Source organism: Taudactylus pleione, unplaced genomic scaffold, assembly GCF_031769625.1.
Source record: "Taudactylus pleione unplaced genomic scaffold, aTauple2 ptg000201l, whole genome shotgun sequence".
NCBI classification, from domain to species: Eukaryota; Metazoa; Chordata; class Amphibia; order Anura; family Myobatrachidae; genus Taudactylus; species Taudactylus pleione.
In genome coordinates this window covers 62,580,527-62,605,014 of record NW_028284603.1, presented here as the reverse complement: position 1 = coordinate 62,605,014, position 24,488 = coordinate 62,580,527, and the positions used below count along the sequence as shown (strand labels likewise).

The 24,488-nt window shown below is 46.5% G+C and overlaps 1 protein-coding gene across 1 annotated transcript in view; it reads left to right on the top strand.

Annotated features, from left to right (window-relative positions):
* Window positions 1-3,236: 3,236 nt before the first annotated feature.
* The window catches only part of GALM (galactose mutarotase), a 106,041-nt gene continuing 84,789 nt past the window's right edge, over window positions 3,237-24,488 (top strand). Inside the window, exon 1 of the mRNA XM_088477426.1 lies at window positions 3,237-3,349. The gene's annotated coding sequence lies outside the window, so the exon portion shown is untranslated. The remainder of the gene's footprint in view (window positions 3,350-24,488) is intronic.

Here is a 24,488-nt window from a genome sequence, read left to right as displayed (position 1 = left end):
GGACTTAAGATAGGCGTCGAAATACATATGCCTATTTTAATCCCGACGCCGGACCGATCGAGGTAAATCCGGCTGTCCTTAGCCAAGGGGCAAGAGGGGTTAGGCACCCCCCGGGAAGGGATAGGCTAGGGGAAAGGAGGGTTACGGTTAGACCTCCCCCTGGGAGGGTTAGGTTTAGGGTTGCAGGAGGAGGGTTAGGTTTAGGCACCCCCAGGGGGGACTTAGGGTTAGGCACCACCCTGGGAGTTTTAGGGTTAGGCACCCCTAAGGGAGGGTTAGGGGGGAGAAGAGTAGGGTTAGGGTACTTACATGCTCCGTCGGGAGTCTCCTCTGTCAGGCTTCCGGCACCGGCATTTCATCCCGGTGGCTATTGAGCCGCCGAGATTTCATACCCAACCCATGCTTAGGTATACTCCACAGTTTTTACTATAAAAATTATAAGAAAAACTTATAGATATCTTCTTTGTATTATTCTAATCATTTTTATAGTCAAAACTCTGGAGTAAAAAGTGTGTGGCAGGTGAGGCACTGCCTCCCCTGTCTACCTTTTCCGCACATCCCTGAACAAAACACTCCACATCACCAGCACTATATAATACTGCTGCACATTTGTATAATGCCCACATGAATCTGGCTCTTTGTAAAATAATCACCCCCCCCCCCAGCATCCCTGAGTCTGATGACAAAGAATCGGGCCATTTAGGGGCATACTGATGAATATGCCCCTTAGCAGGACCGCAACTAGGGGGGGCTGGAGGTGCACATGCCGCCAGTGTACTCTAGCCTGGCGCTGCAGTGGGCTCGAAGCCGGACGCCCGCTGAAATTTTATTACCAGCGGGCGCCCGGCTCCTTCCCTGCAGCGTCGCGGTAGCCGGAGTTCTCTCCTAAACTCCAGCTTCCGGCTCCCCCCACAGGCCATATCAGGGCCGGATTGAGAGGGGGCCGGATTAAGAGGGGGGCGACTCCCCCCACACACAGAGGGCCCCCACACTACTGCATGCAGCAGCACAGTCAGTGCTGCTGCATGAGCTTGGGGCAGGGCGGTAGTGTGGACGGCACATAAGTGCCGTCCGCACTACACAGCACAAACACACAGCCGCCGGCAGCTGTGTGTTTGTTTTAGCAGCCGATGAGAGTCATATAGACTCTCATTGGCTGCTGCGCTACGGCCCACTGCCGGAGCCTCCGTGTTCCGGCTCCGGCAGTGGCTGATGGGAGAGACGATGACGTCTCTCCTATCATGCACAGCGGGCCGGCCCGGGAGGACGCCGGACGGAGGAGCAGATGCCGGAGCGGGGATTAAGGTAAGTGGAGATTTATTTATTTTTTCCTGTGTGTGTGTGTGTCTGGCATACTTGCCTACTCTCCCGGGACTGTCGGGAGCCTCCCGAAAATCGGGCACCTCGCTAACCCCCTCGCCAGCCGCAAAAGTGGGTGGTGCGGAGGTGTGATGACGCGATTCGCGCTGAATCGCGTCATCGTAGCCCTGCCCCCTGCCTTATAATGCCAGTAATATTGGCATTATAAAGCGGGGGGCAGGGCCACAATGACGCGATCGCGTCAGCACGACCCCGCTCCGCCTATTTGACCCGCCCCCACCCTCCCTGCTGGACGGACCTGCCAGCCCCCTCCCGGATTCCCCTGCCGAAATGTTGACAAGTATGGTGTCTGGGGGTGGGGACAACTACTCCTAAGGGCACTGCTGGGGGGGGGGGGGGGACTACTACTAAGGACACTGCTGGGGGGGGAAAGGACTACTACTAGGGGCACTGCTGGGGGGGAAAGGACAACTACTATGGGCATTGCTGTGGGGGGGGAAAGGACTACTACTAGGGGCACTGCTGGGGGGGAAAGGACTACTACTAGGGGCACTGCTGTGGGGGGGGAAGGACTACTACTAGGGGCACTGCTGTGGGGGAGGAAGGACTACTAATAGGGGCACTGCTGGGGGGGAAAGGACTACTACTAGGGGCACTGCTGTGGGGGGGGAGGACTACTACTAGGGGCACTGCTGTGGGGGGGAAGGTCTACTACTAGGGGCACTGCTGTGGGGGTGGAAAGGACTACTACTAGGTGCACTGCTGGGGGGGAAAGGACTACTACAAAGGGCACTGCTGGGGGGGAAAGGACTACTAATAGGGGCACTGTTGGGGGGGAAAGGACTACTACTAGGGGCACTGCTGGGGGGGAGGACTACTACTAGGGGCACTGCTGGGGGGGGAAAGGGGGTACTACTGGGGGCACTGCACACTGCTGGGACCACTACTGGGGGACACAGAATAGAGGGGGATTACTACTAGGGGTACTCCTGGGGGGACTACTATTGAGGGGGGACTGCTACTGGGGGCACGGCTGGGCGTGGCTTGAAGGGGACCCCCGTAACTTAGTTGCCCTGGGGCCCCCACAAGCCTTAATCCGGCCCTGGGCACTATCCCCCATAGTTCCGAGGAGCAGCCGGGCGGACCGGACGGCGGAGCAGGGTTTAAGGTAATGTTTTTTTTTTTCTGTAAGCGGCACTACAGGGGCATAACTATGGAGGCATTACCATATGGGCACTACTACAGGGGCATTACCATATGGGCACTACTACAGGGGCATTACTTTATGGCCACTACTACAGGGGCATTACTTTATGGGCACTACTACAGGGGCATTACCTCAGGGGGCATTTCTATAGGTGCACTGCTGAAGGGGGCATTACTATAGGGGCACTTCTGCAGGGGGCATTACCATATGGGCACTACTACAGGGGCATTACCATATGGACACTACTACAGGGGCATTACTATAGGTGCACTGCTGAAGGGGGCATTACTATAGGGGCACTTCGGCAGGGGGCATTACTATGGGGAAATTACCAGGGAGGCGCCAAATTACTGTCTTCCCCTGCGTGACAAAAATTCTACTTTCTGCCCTGCTCTTAACGTGTACTTTTTTTTTAATATAATTATTTTCTAATTATACCTACAATTTAGTTTTCTATGGAAATACATTACACACTTCATAAATGTTCCTTCCAGTCGTTTTTAATGTGAAATAATTATAAAAACGCTACAGAAAGGCAGATGAGAAGTCAGGTGATTGTTGTGCACAAGGCAGAGCAAGCTAGCCAGAAACATGAGTTAGCTACAGACCAAAGAGCACATACTAATACTCTGCCCCGGCTTGGACACTGCACTCTCTGACTGTTTCTGTACACTGAAGTTTGGCAGTGATCAGCAGTGATCGGCAGTGATAGGAGGAGGCGTGCCTACTGCCTTCCGCTCTGCACAGTGTATACAGCATAGAGAGGAAGAAATGACTGTCTCACACTGATCACATGGAGGTGTTCCCGTCATTGGCATTCAGGTTCAGTATTTCCTGTTTTTCTCAGTTCATAATGGTGCAGATGTTCCTTATGATTTTTAATTCTTTGTTGGGGGACATAGAGCCCTGTTTGTCTAAATATCTGTACAAAGGTTGCAGTCCCCAGCTGGATGAATAACTCTCTTGTGTGATTATTTTACAAAGAGTTCAGTGGCAGAAATCTTAATACATTCATGTACTATTTAGTGTTTGTAATGCAGAAAATATTCGATATAATCTGACACTATTGTTACTGATAAACTGTTTTCCATGCATTCACTGTGAGAGCACCACTTGATTGGATTATAGGTTGGCTCCCTTTGTGGACATGAAGCCCAGGTTGAGAGGATTACCTGTTTCCCTTTGTCACTCAGGGCCTGATTTATTAGGGATCGTAATATTGCGTACGCAAGCAGTTCAACTGCGATAGCATGCTAATCCATTGCAATCGCAATGCAACCTCCGCACTACATAAGGACGCCCACTTTACATTGCACGCATTTGTAATACTTAGCAGAATAGCGAAACCATCGGTACAATTGAGTACCATCGCAGCCTCTCGCACACTTGCAGAAGCTCTGACCTTACTCAGGAATTACTAACAACCACACACCACGCTATGAGACCTCACACTGTATATGGGATCGCAGTGGATAATTTATGCACGCCCCTGCAATGCCATGCGAACGCACTGGCACCCCTGCGTTCGGCCGACCACCCCCCGTCACCACCCACAATGGTGCTTCCTGTCAATCACTCTGCGATGGGTCTGCGCAGCTGCTACGATCGCAGTCCCCATCGCAGCGGCCGGTTTGCACTTGCGCACTGCGATGCATACGTAGAACGCAACAATCGTCTGATTGCGTGTGCGTAATCGCAGTTGCATATGGTAGTGAAGCAGGCCTTCAGTGTAATAAACTTCCAAGGGAAACGTGCTCAAATTGTTATAATATACATCAGGGATAAAGGTGTGCTGTCATTGGGGGCTCATGGAAACAAATATATCAGAATAATGAAAGTAATTTTATCCCATGATGGGGAGGGGCTATAAACACATTTTGGATAAACGCAAGGTCTTATGCCGCTATGTGTCGTGCGGTGGGTCCGGCATCTGCAAGTGCATACACACTTGCTGATGCCGGGAGCAACGTGCGACAGTGGGGGCCATGCTGTATTCAGCAGCATGGCCTCCGCTGACTATATCGCCCGTCCGACAGGTGATGGCATGCGGGAGCGCGCATCGCCAGCGACATAGTGGGTATACACTGCACAATGTGGACGATATGTCGTCCGATCTGCCGTATCAGACGACTTATCATCTAGTGTGTACCCGGCTTTAGTTGGTTAAAGCAGCAATCCCACAAAGTGTTTTTTTTTTCTTTTCTTTAAAAAGCACCTTTTTAAAAATAAATCTCGTAGTCCAGTGGCTCCCAAACTGAGTGATTGCAGGGGTGCCTCCGGTTGGTGGTCAAGTACCAAAGTAAATTATTTATGCTCAGTGTGGTAGACAAAACCAGTGCTATTGGCTGCCAGTCATAAAATATGTGGACAAAGAAGTGCAGTTGTGTCCACCACCACATAACTGACCCTAAGGATGACATATAAGCACAATTTACTTAATTTAATAATTTTTGCTGACTTTTTCAATAAACTTTTGGCCTAGGGGCCTTTAGACTGTAAGCTCCATGAGCTGGGCCCTCCTTCCTACTTTTTTCACTATCTACTTATCTTGTCCACCAGCTACACTCTACCCCTGAACTCCACCCTTTTTTCTTTTTTTTTAATACGACCTATACCTGTTACCTGCACCCCTGATAATAGGTACAGGCTTCAGCTTGAGTTGAATATTTCCATTGCATCCCTTGCATCAGTGGCTGTGTTGAGATTAGGGGGTAAATTTACTAAGAATCGAGATAGGTCAAGTTTTTTTTTTTTTAATCTCGATTTGCATCACCTAAACTCGGGCTTGGTTTTTTTTTTTTTGGTTTTGCAAATTTACTAAGAAGTGAGTTTAGCTGAAAGCCAGTTTTCCGATGGTGAAGCAAATCGAGATTTCTCTCCCGAGTTACAAGTGAAGATGTGATAACTGTCCCGAGATTGCAGTGTTTTCTCACTGCAAATCTCGCCCGAGCTAGCAGCCTGCATATATCAGTGAGATATGTGCAGGCTGCTTGTGTTGTACCTGTAATAAATTTTTTTTTTTTTTTAAATGACATGAGGTCCCCCCCACAAAACACTAACCAGCCCCTGATTCAGAGCCGCTCGTAAGCGTCCGCTCGTTCGTTCCGAGCGATGTTCGCACATCTGCGCATGCATATGGATTGTAATGCGCATGCACCAACCAGTCAGTGCAGTCGGAAATCTTGTGCTCGCAAAATAGCAAATGCCTGCTAATTTGAGTGACAGGATGAGGCGTTTCTGGGTGGTAACAGGGGAAGGTGCTTGAAAACTGGGAGTGGAGATCCGAACGCAGGCGTTCCAAACGGTCAAAACGGGCGTTTAAAGGGATTGCATAATTAACAAAGCAGCGTCATCGACCACGTCACTTGGTTGTCTTTTAGCCTGAACTGCTCGCATGATTGCGGTAGGAAAATGCTACCACAAGAATAGCGAGCAGTTCATACGCCGTTCGATGTACTCGATTAATCTAATAAATAGCGGAGATGACGTATGATGCGAGCGGCCAGGGGGCGTTTTTTCAAAATAGCGAACGCATGTTTCGTTCGCTCGTTCAGACATAGAGGCCTCAACAGGCCGCAAAGAGCGAGCGCTCAATTTAAATATCCGGACCCTTTTTCAGAACGACCGTCCGCAAATAGCGTCCGGCTCAGAGCCGCTCGTTCGCTCTGAGCGATGTTCGCACAACTGTGCATGCATATGGGTTGTAATGCGCATTCGCAAACCAGTCATTGCGGTCGGAAATCGTGCGCTCGCAAAACAGCGAGGGGCTGCTAATTTGATTGACAGAATGTACCGTTTGTGGGTGGTAACAGGGGAAGGTGCTTGAAAACGGGGGAGTGGAGATCCGAACGCAGGCGTGCCTAACGGTCAAAAGGGCGTTTAATGGGAGTGCATAATTGGTAAAGGAGCGTCATCGACCACGTCACTTGGTTGTCTTTTAGCCTAAACTGCTCGCAGTGATAGCGGTAAGAAAAACCTACCAAAAGCACTGCGAGCAGTTCAGATGCCTTTTGATGTACCCGATCAATCTAATAAATACCCGAGTTACAAGTGAAGATGTGATAACTGTCCCGAGATTGCAGTGTTTTCTCACTGCAAATCTCGCCCGAGCTAGCAGCCTGCATATATCAGTGAGATATGTGCAGGCTGCTTGTGTTGTACCTGTAATAAATTTTATTTTTATTTTTTTTTTAAATGACATGAGGTCCCCCCCACAAAACACTAACCAGCCCCTGATTCAGAGCCGCTCGTAAGCGTCCGCTCGTTCGTTCCGAGCGATGTTCGCACATCTGCGCATGCATATGGATTGTAATGCGCATGCACCAACCAGTCAGTGCGGTCGGAAATCTTGTGCTCGCAAAATAGCAAATGCCTGCTAATTTGAGTGACAGGATGAGGCGTTTGTGGGTGGTAACAGGGGAAGGTGCTTGAAAACTGGGAGTGGAGATCCGAACGCAGGCGTTCCAAACGGTCAAAACGGGCGTTTAAAGGGATTGCATAATTAACAAAGCAGCGTCATCGACCACGTCACTTGGTTGTCTTTTAGCCTGAACTGCTCGCATGATTGCGGTAGGAAAATGCTACCACAAGAATAGCGAGCAGTTCATACGCCGTTCGATGTACTCGATTAATCTAATAAATAGCGGAGATGACGTATGATGCGAGCGGCCAGGGGGCGTTTTTTCAAAATAGCGAACGCATGTTTCGTTCGCTCGTTCAGACATAGAGGCCTCAACAGGCCGCAAAGAGCGAGCGCTCAATTTAAATATCCGGACCCTTTTTCAGAACGACCGTCCGCAAATAGCGTCCGGCTCAGAGCCGCTCGTTCGCTCTGAGCGATGTTCGCACAACTGTGCATGCATATGGGTTGTAATGCGCATTCGCAAACCAGTCATTGCGGTCGGAAATCGTGCGCTCGCAAAACAGCGAGGGGCTGCTAATTTGATTGACAGAATGTACCGTTTGTGGGTGGTAACAGGGGAAGGTGCTTGAAAACGGGGGAGTGGAGATCCGAACGCAGGCGTGCCTAACGGTCAAAAGGGCGTTTAATGGGAGTGCATAATTAGTAAAGGAGCGTCATCGACCACGTCACTTGGTTGTCTTTTAGCCTAAACTGCTCGCAGTGATAGCGGTAAGAAAAACCTACCAAAAGCACTGCGAGTAGTTCATATGCCTTTTGATGTACCCGATTAATCTAATAAATACCGGAGATGACGTGTGATGCGAACGGAAAGGGGAGTCTTTACAAAATAGCTAGCGCATTTTTCGTTCGCTCGCTCAGACATAGAGGCGTCAACAAACCGCAAAGAGTGAGCGCTCAATTTAAATAGCCGGCCCCTTTTTTCGAACGACCGTCCGCAAATAACGTTCGGCTCTGAATCAGGCCCTCAACTCATTAGCAAGACTGTAACAGCATGCTGATACATGCTGTTACAGTGTGTCCACCCACAGAATTGGATATCTGCGGAGAACGTCGCGGGACATAAGGGTGAGTATTGGCTTTTTCTTTCAGGTTTTTCCCACGGATACTTTACGTTGATAAGTGGATGTGAACATCTGGCAGCAGGTAAGTCAGTGTGTTAAGGATATTGAATTAGAACCTCTATACACTCCTGCCTATACCTTCTAATATCCTGCCTATAAACCTCTAAGGATGACGCTATTTTGCGTACGCAGTCATATAGTAAATAAAGACTCCAGACCTTGAACCTGTGGTTCCAAAGCACAAAGTGATATTTCAAGTAAAAGTACAGTCAGTTACACGCTATGATCTAAGTACAATTTAGAATTATACAGACCCAAGTACAGTTATACATACGCAGCGCTTCTGGACCAGATGTAGGCATCAGCAAGAAACCCCGTCTATCAGCATTCAGCAAGAAGACTCAGACTGGGGTCACAACACACACGTTTATACTCTCACAGAAACAGACAACACAATAGAGGCTTGTCGCTGATGCCATTGGTTCCCAAGGAGGATGCATCTGTTGCAGAGCATTTAACAGGTTGATTCACATAGACACAGTCCAGCCTCTAACAACTGGTTGTCTCTGGTTTCCTGCCTCATGCACATCCTAACAGTTGGTCATATAATGTACATTTCGGTGCTTTAAGTCTCTGCGGTCCATAAGTTGAGAATGCATGTTACGATCTTCACATTGACGATACCAGAATGCTGTTGAAAGAGTGCAGATCAGTATAATATCAAACATGACTTACTTATCATGTATTAAACCTTAGCTACCAAATAACCTTTATTTCACAGCAATTATAATAAATGAACAAACTTGAATCTTATACTTTCAAGCTTATGAGATCTTTTATGTGACTATGTACTGTGTAAGTATTTGGGGTTTGATATAAAGACGCTAGTTAACTTGGGGCAGATGCGTGCGCATGAAGCTAACAAACAGCGTTTTCATACAGGATCTTATGCATTCGCTAATATGCGACTAGTTAACAGCGCAATTGTGCATATTTATGTGTGTATGAGAAATGGTGTAAGATGCAATCGCATGATGCTAATAGTAACATCGCCATATGTACTTAAGTGTGAGTTTATCTAAAATGGCGCTTGGGCGGCCATTCGCAAAATGGCATTTTGCGATCTGATTTACAAGATGGCGTCTTTACGACCTAATTTTAAGCTGGGCTTGTCTCAGCCAATTATCCAGTTTCGACAGTCCACCCTTTGATAGCGAACAACATGCTATCACAATCTGATTTTAAAAATTAATTTAGGCTTACATTTATATACTATTTAGTGTTATTATGGGATGGCACAAGGTGGTTCTTAATCCATCAATAATGTTTCTCTGAGTGGGGACATAAAACTACTATTATACGCACACCGTAGATCTTGGAAGATCATGTGAAAGGTGTGGGGATACACCAGTCCTATAAAGGCAGTCTTGAAGGGGAATTTGAGACTTTACATTATCTGAGGTTTTTTAAAAATATCATTTCAATAATACATTCTATGCATGTCTAAATATAATACATTAAATGATGGTATTTCCTAGTTCAGGGTTGTAATGCAGTTCTGTATTTACTTCAGTATTCATATTGCCATTACTGACCACCATCATAATTTCGTTCTTTCGTTTTACTCTATTTTTACATTTTCCACACTTCAACACAATAGGAACACACCGGACACATAGGCCAATTATTATGATGACAATCAGTATAAGGATCAAGAATTTGCCTATGCTGGCGATCACTTCCTGGACCCATTCCCCTAGGCCTGAGAACCATTTCACTGGGTTCAACCATGTGACCCATCCTTCTATCTTCTCCCCTACTTCAGCCACTGAAGCATTATGGTTCTTATGAAACTCCCATTTTAGCTGCAGAATTTCGTCCGTCTTCCGGTCTATCACCTCTTTGGGGTCGCTGGTATCATTGGCACATTTACTCCAAATTGAGTGGCCAATGTTACGCAATACCCTCCAGTAACAGCAGTTAAATAATTTAACACTAGTCTGTGTTGCACCAGTTCTTTCTTGTACGCTTGCAATTCTCTCCCTGTATACCTGAATGTGTCATCATACATCTCGGTGATATTATCTATCAATTTAGCAAGTTCCTGAATATATCTAAAATCTAATGTACCCTGAGCGATCCTGGTGGGATCCAGTGCGACTAAAACTTGGAAGCCAGTTGTCTCACTAATTAACTGAGTGGCTTTATGCACGTCACCAGGTATCATATTTCTTTTGCTTCTGTGTTCATACTGCATGTGAAGATATAGTGATGGTGTGTTTTTATGAATACCAAGCATTTCAACATGTGTGAGGGTCATAATTTCTGGAAGTAGTCTTCCCAAATAACATAACAATTATGGTACTAAGATTGGTCAGACACTCCCCTGATTTGGCATAGCACTCCTCCTCCTGACTCCACTCCATCAGCACTGCCATCAGCTCCCATCTCCTCTATCGGTCCTCCATCACAGAAACTGGGTATCCCCAAACAAACCAAGATGACGGAAACGCTGGAAGAATACCAAAATGAACACAACAGAACAATCCCTTGCTGCGACACTGATCTACAGTTTTCTTTTAGCTCAGGTTTCTCACTGTCACCTTTTTAATCCTCCCTGCACAAACTCGCAATCGACAGGTCCACGTTATCGGCCTCGTCTCCGCCTTGTATCTCCACCGGTTGGTTAACCTCCCTATAGTGAGTGGAATGGACCCACGTATCTTCCCCGGCCACCCTTTGAGGATGTGGTACTTTGTCAACAACGTCAGATACGGACCTTTCCACCGATCAGTCAAACAACCTGAGCTAAAAAAAATTCGGATCATAACAAATTCCCCAGGTTTGACATCATGACAGTTTGCATTGGCTATGTTGGAAAATAACATTTTCAATTTCAGTTGTTCTTACTCATCTTCGTGAGACACTGCACAGTAACCTCATTATCATATTTTCACATGAGCCTGCCTGTAAAACAGTATCTCAAAGGGGGACAGGTAGACAGATGGTCTGGGATGATCTTGATATTAATACCCATCACCTTACACAGGTTATAGAAGACATTACTTGTGAAATGAGTATCCCTCCTATATTCAATTATTCTAGGGATACTGTATTTGTACACAAATTCCTGCAATTTAAATTCTGTTATCAATATCTACTGCTCTAAATATTGCCTGGGCCCCTGGGTTGGACAGTATTGCAAGTAGTTGACCTTAGTCTGGCATGGCTGCCGTTTGTCCTTAGCGACCTTGTGTCCTGTGTGTGAGAGATAAAGCACAGCAGTTTAATATCATTTAAACATGACCTAAATACAACAATAAATCGTCCACATTTTACATTAGAACAGATCCATTGGCAGGTTGAAAAGATTGTAAACAGTCATATAAGGCCTGGGAGAAGATACTGGGGTTGTCTATGAACCCATGGGACACTCATGTCCATGTGTAGTGTACACCTCCCCCTAGGTGGGAAAAGAAAAATACTGACAGTCAGGGTGTTAGGGCACAGGGAAGAAAGCAGAACAGAGATTGGGTATTAGTTACATCAATTACCATTACCAGTTTTTCCTTAGTACTTCCCGTCAACCTGTCTATCTGCAGACCACAAGTATGACCCGACTCCTAGCGTTGGCTCTCACTCTCTAATAAACCATTAACGGACACAATTGGAGCTGGTGTCTGTTGGACATATGCTGGTCTCTGTGCATATCCCTTATGGGGATGTCCAGGTACTCCCTGGTTTGGGGGTCCTACCCTCTTTGCCGTGCAGCTCTTACTTATGTGTCCTGGCTGGTTGCAATTAAAACACTTTCGTGGGAAGGATTGTTGTGTGGGTTGAGCAGGAGAGAAAGGTGGTGGGTTTGGGTAAAGATATTGAGGAAAAGGATATTGTGGGAGATATGGAGCTTGTGGGTAGTATGGGACTTGTGGTTGTGTAGGATAAGTGGGATAAGGCTGTGTTTGCTATGGTGTAGGATTAGTGAGGACGTATAACTGTTCAGGTGAAAGTGTGTGTGTGGGTACAAGTGTGTCTGCTGGCTGTGATGTTACCGTCATTCCATCCAGAGCTTGGATACTGACAGCCAGTAGTTTTTCGCTCTGGGTCTCTCTCTTCTTTGAGATGTTTTTATCATGTTCTATGGCAGATTCTATGAGGGTGTCTATTGTGACTCCCCTCCAGCCAGGCTGTGAGGTCTGAACCCGGGCCTTTAGGTTCTCTTTAAGACCGTCCATGAGTATGGTGACTATCATTCCCCTGTGGTGATTGCTATCTTTAATATCCTCTAACCCAGTGTACTGGGTGATAGCCTGCAGAGCCCGGTCACAATAATCTTCTGCAGATTCACTCTCCTATTGCTTTATGGTGAAAATTTTGTTCCAGTTAAAAACTACTGGAAAATATATACCCAACTGAGTTACAATGCGGGAAATGTTACCTTGGTTTACTTGGTCTGTTAAGGGAACGTCACCAGTTCCTTTTTGGGATTGGGGAAATCATTTATGATGGAATTTAGTTCTGCTCTTGTCCAAGGACAATGCATTACCACTTCCCTCGTGGGCACTACACCGTTCGCATCTGCATTTCCATTCGGAACAGTTATTGTCCGAATGGGATGCAGACCGGCAGCGCTGCTACCTTTGACCTTGTTACCTGGCTGGGGGGTTAATCTGTTGTTGCTACGTATGGTATTAACAACTTCCTCTACGGGTGCAGAGGGTGTTAGCACTTCCCTTGGTGTTACCGATGAAGATGGCGGCACCACTCGTGATTGTTGTGGTACAGCATCTATCATTTGTACAGCATGGGAAATGGCAGACATTACAATAGGCTCATCATCCACATCATGAACATTTTCTTTATGGTTGCTTAATAGAGGGTACAAATTGCTTGTTACATTTTTATGGTTCTTTTTCGATAACTGTACTTGCACCCCCATCCACATAAGGTGGCGGTGGTGCGCGTGAACTGCTGGCAATACCTTCTGCAACGCTACCTTGCCGCATGTGCGCACCATTTTGCGGCTCGCACGCATTGCAATCCAGCGCCGTGGGTGTATTTGCTGGCAATGTGCTCGCAACGCTAGTTTGTGTCGCTTGCACATTTTTAAGCCACGCATCCCCTTCATGCTGCCACAATTTTAAACATTCATAATATTTTACCTTCTTACCTCGAGACCGCATCAGACTGATGTGGTCACAGACATTATCCCATACATCTTTATCAAAACTACCAATTCTGGGAAACGGTCTAACACTCTTCATCGTTATTTTAAACCATACGTCACAATACCTTATTGCATAAGTACCGTACTTAGTATGCATAATACGACGGGCCGATCCAAGCGGCGCCTTCATTAGCAGCACATCATTGTCTAACATTTCTATTGTTTGCGTGGCTCCCATCTTGGGACAACTCCTACGTTTTTCAATAAAAATTCAAACTGGTGAAAGACAATTAAGATACTTTCACTTACCTGCGGACGCCTTTGAAAAAGGGTGTATCCACCAAACCCTATGAAGGACCTCTAGGCGCCTTCACTCACCTATGGAAGGAAGATGCTCCCATACAATAAATCCCTTTTTGACTACCTTTCAACTGCTAGGGTGCAGCAAAGTACCCTTTGTGTTCCAGTTGATTTCGTCCACCCTCCCACCAGCTCACAATCACAATCTAGCCAAGATTATGCGGTTCAATTATAGTGTTCAAATAAGCCTAACAGATCATACACATTGATTACTGAACGCTATAATCACGCTGGGGGCCAAACCCAAACAAAAATAACAACCCATACACCTGCTTTGTGTGAAGTAAATGGTATGCTGCTACCGAGTCACTAGGCCAACTCCTGCGCCTAGCACTTAAGGGTCCTACGATACCATTAACATTTAGGTCCCGTGTTACACCCTAAACACTCACTGTTACACACTTTTTTCCTGCGCAGAAAAATACACGTTAACTCAGTTATTGGCAACAATTGAAAAATGTAAACCTCAACGGCTTTGTTTAAACACGTGGCAGCACAACCGGAAATACGTATACGCTATTGTGCGACCAGTCGCATACACAATAATGCGACTACCACACAACCATATGACTTACCTTTAGCTGTGTACGCAAAAGTGCATCTTTATTGCGTGCAAAAATGTGACTTAGCCGCATGCGCAATACTGCGACACCCCTTTCAAACGCAAAATACTATCAACAAAGGAAAACAAACTTTTTCCTTTCTTGTCCCTGGATTCTAGTCAGCGTACCTTGACTCACATGATAACGGATAGCGATCTCTCAGCATAGAGTGGTTGAAGGGAAAACTGCGTGTGGCCACTATCCACCCTTTGGTGAGATATCGATAGCTGTATTTTATCGTGTGAACAGGTAAGTGACTTCACTATGAGACCCCAACTAAGGATTCTGGATTGTAACCTCTATACACTCCTGCCTATACCTTCTAATATCCTTCCTATAAACCTCTAAGGATGACGGTATTTTGCGTACGCAGTCATACAGAAAATAAAGACTCCAGACCTTGAACCTGTGGTTCCAAAGCACAAAGTATTATTCAAGTAAAAGTACAGTCAGTTACACGCTATGATCTAAGTACAATTTAGCGCAAAGAAATTATACAGACCCAAGTACAGTTATACATACGCAGGCGCTCTGGACCAGATCCCGGCATCAGCAAGATAACCTCCGTCAATCAGCAATCAGCAAGAAGAGTAGAAACCCAGGGTCAGAGCACACATATTTATACCCCCCCCCCAGAAATAGACAACTCAATAGAAAGGCTTGTTGCTGATGCCTTTGGTTCCCAAGGGGGACACATCTGTTACAGAGCATTTAACAGGTTGGTTCAAATGGACACAGAACAGCCTCTAACAGCTTGTTGCCTCTATTTCCCCTGCACGCACAAAAATACATTTTGGTTCTTTATGCCTTTACGGTCCATAAGTTGCGAACGCATGTTCCGATCTTCACACCGTTGATACCGGGAAGCTGTGGTTAAAGTGCGGATCAGTATAATATCAAACACGGCTTACTTATCATGTATTAAACCTTAGATACCAAAACAGTCTTTATTTCACAGCATTTGTAATAAATTAATAAAACTTGAATCTTTTACTTTATAGCTATGGAACCTTTTGTGTAAGTGTGCATTATGTAAGTATTAGGGATGGTTTATCTGATTTGGGGCAGATGTGCACGCATGCAGCTAATAAACAGCATTCGCATGCAGGATATTGTGCATTCGCTACTGAGCATCATGTTAGCAGCTCAACTGTGCGTAATGTGCGGTGTTTATGCATGAGATTCCATCTATGATGGACTTAACATATACATATATATATATATACATGTACATATATATATATATATATATATACACATACGTACATACACACACACACACATCTCATTCCTCACTCACAGTTTCAAACTGCAATTGCAAATGTGTCACCCCAGCTGTGAAGCCGAGGCCATTCTGTCTGGGTGTGGGACTAAAACCTGTTTAGGATTCAGACAAATTCAATTGTGTAGATCAATGCCTGGGTTATATTACAATTGCCACAACTATACTTGTCTACACACAGGGATTCCCAATTTGTATGTAAAACACTCTATTCTATTTACTTTTTCTCAGGAGGCTGTTCTTCCAGTTGCCCTTGGTAGATTATCAAAAACATTGCCATCTGTACTTAGCTCGTGAGTTGTAACTTAAAATGGCGCTGGTCGCAAAATGGCGTCTTGCAGATTCTTGTTTCTAAAATGGAGTCTAGCTGCCATTTGCAAGATGGCATCGCGCACGCTAATTTTTACGCTGAATCCATCTCAGCCACTAATCCAGCTTCGACAATGTGCAACTGGTGTGCCTGCTGCTGTCATAAAATTTCTCAGACGCCATAGAGCCCCGAAATCGTACACCACCCCAAACGCATACCTAGAGTCAGTATAAATGTTAGCAGACTTGCCTGCTGCCAATTCACACGCTCTTGTTAGTGCTACTAACTCTGCCACCTGGGCTGAGTGAGGAGGACCAAGAGGTTCAGCTTCTATGATGTCTGTGTCATTTACAACAGCATAACCTGTACATAACTCACCTGTGTCTGTTTGTCTATGACAACTCCCATCCATGTAAAAAGTCACATCTACATTCTATAAAGGTGTGTCACGTATGTCAGGTCTAGCAGTAACTGTCTGATTTAGATATTCCATACAATCATGTGCATCATTATGTCCGCTGAACTCACTTCCCGCCATCAACTCGTCCCCTTCCACCCTTTGTACATCATGTTGTACATATGGTAAATATGTTGCTGGATTCAGTGTACTGCAACGTTTAACAGTGATGTTTGCAGGTGCAATTAGAGCTAGTTCATATTTGGTAAACCTAGCCGAGGAGACGTGTCTGGTTTGAGCAGAGTTCAGCAGAGCAGATACAGTGTGGGGAGTGTAGACAATCATATCATGACCCAATACTACGTCCTCACTTTTACTCACCAATAGAGCAGTAGCTGTTACACTTCTCAAACAGGTGGGGAGTGATCTTGCCACAGTGTCCAATTGGGCACTGTAGTATGCTACGGGCCTACTGGCATCACCATGTTTTTTGTGTGAGGACACCTGCAGCACAACTATCGGCTTCCGTACAATACAAATCAAAAGGTTTTTTATAATCAGGTATTCCCAATGCAGGTGCTTTTGCCAGACTATCCTTAAGATTAAGGAAAGCCTGCTCTGATTCTTCTCTGATAGAGCCAAAATCACTCCAGGGCTTGTGGTCGAAAACCCCGACCACAGGCTTCTGGTCGCACTGGCGATGGTCGCGATGATCAAGACCATCGCGACCATCATCCTGCGCGCTCGTATGTGCTGTGGGTGGTGACCCACAGCTATACGAGCGTCCAGGAAGACGCTCCATTTTTATGGAGGACGGCCCTCATTCAGAGCGAGCGCTCTGCTCAGAGCGTCCGGCTCTGAATGAGGGCCTAAGTCCTGTAAAGGCAAGGCCAAAATAGAAAAACCTGGGATCCACATTCTACAGTATCCACACATTCCCAAGAAGGTACGAATTTGCTGTTGATTCAGCGGCAGTGTCATATTCTGTATGGCCTGTATTCTGTAATTTGTGAGATGTCGTAACCCCTGAGTTAGGCAGTGTCCCAAATATTTTACTCTGGATTGGCACGGCTGTAGTTTATCCTTAGCCACCTTGTGTCCTGTATGCGAGAGATGAAGCAACAAAAGTTTAGTATCATTCAAACATGACATAAACGAATCAGAACATAGCAATAAATCGTCCACATATTGAATTAGAACAGATCCATTGGCAGATTGAAAAGATTGTAAGCAGTCGTGCAAGGCCTGGGAGAAGATACTGGGGCTGTCTATGAAACCTTGGGGCAATCGTGTCCATGTATATTGTACACCTCTATATGTGAATGCGAATAAATACTGACAGTCAGGGTGGAGAGGCACAGAGAAGAAAGCAGAACAGAGGTTCTGCATAAGAATGACAGCTGGATTTGGCACTATGGGGAATTGGCTCTCTACTACCTTATTAACACCTCTAAGGTCCTGTACCAGCCTATAACCCCTCCCACCACTCTTCTTCACCGGAAAGATGGGACTGTTGGCTACACTAGCTGTACAAACTAAAATTCTCTGTTGCAATAATCACTCAATTATTGGAAAAACCCCTAATTCTACCTCCTGTTTTAGTTAGTACTGGGGAACTTTTGGAGCTTGCCTACCGCCTTTTAAATTTACCATTACGGGGCCTACGTTTGCCATTAATCCAGTGTCCTGTCCATCCTTAGTCCAAAGTGAATCTGGAATTTGGGACAACATTTGATCTACCTGAGATGGATTTTCATTTAAACTGGTAGAGTGATACATTATCCTTTGGGGAGTGTCCAACATATCCCGCACCTCGTGCGCAACTCTCTCTGGGATATCTAGAAATACACCATCAGGGGTGAAATATATGACACATCCCATCTTACATAACAAATCTCTACCCAGCAGGTTAGTAGGAGCAGCAGCAGCCAGAAGGAAAGAATGTCTGGTATGCAGCGGCCCGATAGTAACCCCTGTGGATTTTGTTAAAGGATAATGTTCCACTTTACCTGTTACACCCATTGTTGGTACTGTCTCGTTGGTCACCTGTAAATTAATGGGAGATTTTATCACTGACCTGGTCGCCCCTGTGTCTACAAGAAAAGGATATTTAGTACCAGCTACATCAACCATCATGACCGGTTCTTCCTTAGTACTTCCCGTTAACCTGACTATCTGTAGACTACAGGTATGACCTGACCCCTAGCGTTGGCTTCCATTCTCCCATAAAGCATTAACGGCTACTATTGGAGCTGGTGCCGGTTGGACATTTGCTGGTCTCTGTGCATATCCCTTATGGGGATATGGAGGTTTTCCCTGATTTGGGGGTCCTACCCTTTTTGCTCTGCAGTTTCTACTTACATGTCCTGGCTGGTTACAATTAAAACATGTTTGTGGATCGGATGAAGACACGGGTTGTTGTGAGGTTTGAGCAGGGGGAAAAGGTGATGGATATGGGTAGGGATATGGAGGATAAAGGGTATTGTGGGGGGTATGAAGTTTGTGAGTAGTATGGGACCTGTGGTTGTGTAGGGTTAGTGGAATAGAGCTGTGTTTGCTGTTGCGTGGGATTAGTGAGGGCATATAACTGTTCAGGTGTAAGTGTGTGTGTAGATGCAAGTGTGTCTGTTGGCTGTGATGTTACCGTCATTCCTTCCAGAGCTTGGATACTGACAGCCATTAGTTTTTCGCTCTGGGTCTCTCTCTTCTTTGAGATGTTTTTATCATGTTCTATGGCAGATTCTGAGTGTATCTATTGTGACTCCCCTCCAGCCAGGCTGCGAGGTCTGAACCCGGGTCTTTAGATTCTCTTTAAGACCGTCCATGAGTATGGTGACTATCATTCCCCTGTGGTGAGTGCTAAATTTAATATCCTCTAACCCAGTGTACTGGGTGATAGCCTGCAGAGCCCAGTCGCAATAATCTTCTGCAGATTCACTCTCCTTTTGCTTTATGGTGAAAATTTTGTTCCAGTTAACTACTACTGGGAAATATATACCCAATTGAGTTACAATGCGGGAAATGTTACCTTGGTTTACTTGGTCTGTTAAGGGAATGTCACCATCCAATACACAATCCGTGATAAATTTTGTCACGTCGATATTGCGTGGTAGACAGGCCCTTAACACCACACGCCAATCTTTATTAGTTGGCTCATGAGAACTACCCAAATTCCTCAAAAATCTTTGACATTTGGCTAGTTCCTTTTTGGGATCGGGGAAATCATTTATGATTGAATTTAATTCTGCTCTTGTCGAAGGACAATGGGAATGGGATACAGACCGGCAGCGCTGCTACCTTTGACCTTGTTACCTGGCTGGGGGTTTAATCTGTTGCTGCTACGTATGGTATTAACAACTTCCTCTACGGGTGAAGAGGGTGTTAGCACTTCCCTTGCTGTTACCGATGGAGATGGCGGCACCACTCGTGATTGTTGTGGTACAGCATCTATCATTTGTACAGCATGGGAAATGGCAGACATTACAATAGGCTCATCATCCACATCATGAACATTTTCTTTATGGTTGCTTAAGAGAGGGTAAAAATTGCTTGTTACATTTTTATGGGTATTTTTGATAACTGTACTTGCACCTCCATCCACATAAGGTGGAGGTGGTGCGCGTGAACTGCTGGCAATACTTTCCACAACACTACCTTGCTGCACGTGCACGCCATTTTGCGGCTCGCCCGCATTGCAATTTAGCGTCGCGGATGTATTCTCTAGCAATGCGCGCGCAACGCTAGCTTGCGTCGCTTGCGCATTTTTAAGCCACTCATCCCCTTCATGCTGCCACAACTTTAAACATTCATAATATTTTACCTTTTTGTCTCGGGAGCGCATCAGACTGATGTGCTCCCGGACATTATCTAATACATCTTTATCAAAACTACCAAAGCTGGGAAACGGTCTAACACTCTTCATCGTAATTTTAAACCATACATCACAATACCTTATTGCATAAGTACCGTACTTAGTATGCATAATACGACGGGCCGATCCAAGCTGCGCTTCCAATAGCAGCACATCATTGTCTAACATCTGTATTGTTTGCATGGCTCCCATTCTGAGACAACTACGTTTTTCAATAAAGATTTAAACTGGTGAAAGACAGTCAAGATACTTTCACTTACCTGTGGACGATTTAAACGGCAGCGCCCACACACCTGTGAAGATTTGAAGAAGGCTACTCCACACACCCGGATAAGATTTAAGAAGGTAACTTCCACACCTATGGAAGTTTAAGTCGGCTACATCCACGCACCTCTCTACAACAAAGACAACATGTACACCTGCTACTGTGTATAGAACGGTAAGCTGCTTACCAAGCGGCTAGCACTTAGCCCTTAAAGGTCATACGGTACCTCTAACTTTAGGGAACAAGTTACCCCTACCAACAAATACTCACTGTTACACACTTTTTTCCTGCGCAGAAAAATACATGTTAACCCAGATATTGATAACCAGTGTTCGCAAATACGCGCTATAGCGCGTATTTTACCCCATATCGGGGACTGGTGACTCACTTTTTTAAAGTCCCCGGGGACGCGCTGCGCTGTGGCCAATCCCTGACAGCTAGCTGCAGCGCAGCGCGTCCCCCTGCAGTAACAGACACAACGCTGTCTGTTAGAGCAGCCAATGACAGTCAGATAGACTCTCATTGGCTGCTGCTGTGGAGAGCCATGCTGGGATCAAGTGTCTGATCCCAGCATCGGCACAGCGTCCATGCCCGGTGCTGGGACAGAGTTTGTTCCCAGCGCCGGGTAAGCCACTGCGGCGGGTACCTGGTGAAGGGACCACCTGGTCCCTTCCACCAGTGGCGGCGGGAGAAGCTTGGCTCCGGGCGTGAGCTGAGCAGAGCTCGCTGCCCGGAAGCCAAGTAGCGGCGGCAGTGGTTTGGCACTGGCCGCGAGCTTTTGGCTCACAGTCCAGCAGCCACTAGGAGGCAGACGCAATGAGCCAATCGCGTCTCATCGCGTCATAGCCCCGCCCACTTGCGGCGTCTTGAATAGACACTGCTGAGCGGGAACGCGTTCAGTCCGTCGGCGGAGGGGAGGAGTGAAGACCTCCCGAAGAGAAGCGCGGCAACAGTTCCGGCGGCCGCGCAAGAGGCCAGAAGACAGCGTGATCAAGAAGGAAGAGGCCAGGACGGGCCAGCGGCAGAAGACTGAAGCTGAGGACCGAAGATGACTGCGGGGGAGGTAAGCAAAAGAGCTAACGAAGCTCCCCCCCGCAGCCTCTTCCACCGTACCGGTAGGCGGCCTTGGGCCACCGGTATTTTACTCCTTCCTAGACCACCAGGGTTGTCGGGCACTAGGCCCGTGGGATAAATTCAGGCAATAGGCCTGTGGGTCTCTAGGCGGGCACAAGGCCCGGGCAACATAGGGGGCATTAGGCCCAATTGAAGGTATATGCCCCCCAAATAGGTGTGACTTGGGCATTAGGCCCAGGTCACTGGAGGGCCCACCTAGTTGCCCTTTAGTGGCCTGGGCCTAATGCCCAGGTCACTTACACCTATTAGGGGGGCAGATCCCTTCATTGAACTGCATAGGTGGTCTGACTGGCATACGGGGGGGACTGCTCCTGGGGGCACTGCACAGGGGGACCTCTCCTGGGGGCACTGCACAGGGGGACTGCTCCTGGGGGCACTACACAGGGGGACTGCTCCTGGGAGCACTGCACAGGGGGACTGCTCCTGGGGGCACTGCACAGGGGGACTGCTCCTGGGGGCACTGCACAGGGGGAAAGTCATATTACCTGAAAGATCATGGAAGCATTAAAACGTGCATTTAAGGGGCTTGTGGGGATATCTGATGCTGTTGGGGGTATCAGATCTGCATTTTAAGGGCATATGGGGATGTGTGGTGGCATGTGGGGAGGTCTGAGGTATATGGGGAGCTCTAAAGCATAAATTATGATGGGACCCAGAAATGGTCAGGTAGGACCCCATTTTTTTAAAGTGGTGGGTCCCTGGGACCCACAAATTTTGTCATTCACCGCGATCACTGATAACAATTGAAAAATGTAAACCTCAACGGCTTTGTTTAAACACGTGGCAGCACAACCGGAAGTACGTATACGCTATTGTGCGACCAGTCGAATACACAATAATGCGACTACCACACAACCGTATGACAACCTTTAGCTGCGTACACAAAAGTGCGTCTTGACTGTGTGCACAACTGTGACTCAGCCGCGTGCTCAATACTGCGGCACCCCTCTAAACATAAGGTTCTATCAACAAAGGAAAACAAACTTTTTCCTCTCTTGTCCCTGGATTCTAGTCAGCGTCCCTGACTCACACGAAAACGGGTAGCGATTTCTCAGCACCGAGCGGTTGCAGGTAAACCCTGCATGTGGCCACTCCACCCTTTGGTAAGATATCGATAACTGTATGTGCTGTGTGAGTAGGTACGTGACTTCACTATGAGCCCCCAACTAAGGATATTGAATTAGAACCTCTATACACCCCTGCCTATACCTTCTAATATCCTGCCTATACCTTCTAATATCCTGCCTATAAACCTCTAAGGATGACGCTATTTTGCGTACGCAGTCATATAGTAAATAAAGACTCCAGACCTTGAACCTGTGGTTCCAAAGCACAAAGTGATATTTCAAGTAGAAGTACAGTCAGTTACACGCTATGATCTAAGTACAATTTAGCGCAAAGAATTATACAGACCCAAGTACAGTTATACATACGCAGCGCTTCTGGACCAGATGTAGGCATCAGCAAGAAACCCCCGTCTATCAGCATTCAGCAAGAAGACTCAGACTGGGGTCACAACACACACGTACTCTCACAGAAACAGACAACACAATAGAGAGGCTTGTCACTGATGCCATTGGTTCCCAAGGAGGATGCATCTGTTGCAGAGCATTTAACAGGTTGATTCAAATAGACACAGTCCAGCCTTTAACAACTGGTTGTCTCTGGTTGCCTGCCTCATGCACATCCTAACAGTTGGTCATATAATGTACATTTCGGTGCTTTAAGTCTCTGCGGTCCATAAGTTGAGAATGCATGTTGCGATCTTCACACTGACGATACCAGAATGCTGTTGAAAGAGTGCAGATCAGTATAATATCAAACATGACTTATCATGTATTAAACCTTAGCTACCAAATAACCTTTATTTCACTGCAATTATAATAAATGAACAAACTTGAATCTTATACTTTAAAGCTTATGAGACCTTTTATGTGAATATGTACTGTGTAAGTATTTGGGGTTTGATATAAAGACGCTAGTTAACTTGGGGCAGATGCGTGCGCATGAAGCTAACAAACAGCGTTTTCATACAGGATCTTATGCATTCGCTAATATGCGACTAGTTAACAGCGCAATTGTGCGTATTTATGTGTGTATGAGAAATGGTGTAAGATGCAATCGCATGATGCTAATAGTAACATCGCCATATGTACTTAAGTGTGAGTTTAGCTAAAATGGCGCTGGGCGGCCATTTGCAAAATGGCGTTTTGCAATCTGATTTACAAGATGGCGTCTTTACAACCTAATTTTAAGCTGGTCTTGTCTTGCCAATTATCCAGCTTCGACAGTGTGTATGTATGTGTGTAATAAAACTTTATTCTCACGGTGTGTGTAGTGGTTTTCTACTCATTTATTTACAGGTGAACTACAGGTGCCAGCAGGCCCTTAATGCCCCGCATGCTGGTACTTGTGGTTCTCCAAGTACCAGCATGCAGGGGAGGCTTGCTGGCACCTGTAGTTCTACTGGAAAGACAATGTTGACTTTGCTAATTTTACACAACACCGACACTATCAACCCGCCGCCCAAGGGATGGCGGGGATAGCCCCGGGCTATCAGCCTAGGCCAGGGGTGCACTGGAGAGGGGTACCCCTTGATTGGAGGGGTACTCAACTCCCCAGGGATCCCTGGCCTAGGCTTACTAGCGGTCAGGACTGATGCTGCAGCTTGGGGGCCCGGTGAAAGGGCTCCCCTGGCTGTGGCATCAGCCCCCCACTAGTAAGGGTCCAGGGTTGGTTTTAAATATAGGGGTACCCCTACGCAATTTTTTTGCCCCTATATTTAAAACCAGCCCTGTCCCTGCTGCCTGGTGCTGGTACCTAATTTACGGGGTAACCCTATTCAGTTTGTTCTCCATAATTTTAGGTACCAGGACAGGCTGGTAAGTTCGGGGCTGGTTAGTGTTTTGGGGGGGGACCTCACGTAATTTTTTTCCAAAAATTAAAAAAAACAAAAACAAAATGATTTCGGCATGTTTCTGCATAACTCGCTGATCAGGAGGTGAGTGTTTAAAACGTCAATTTGGCAGCGAGTTTGCAGGCATCTGTCCGAAGATTGTAATCTCGATTCTTGGTAAATTTGAGAGATG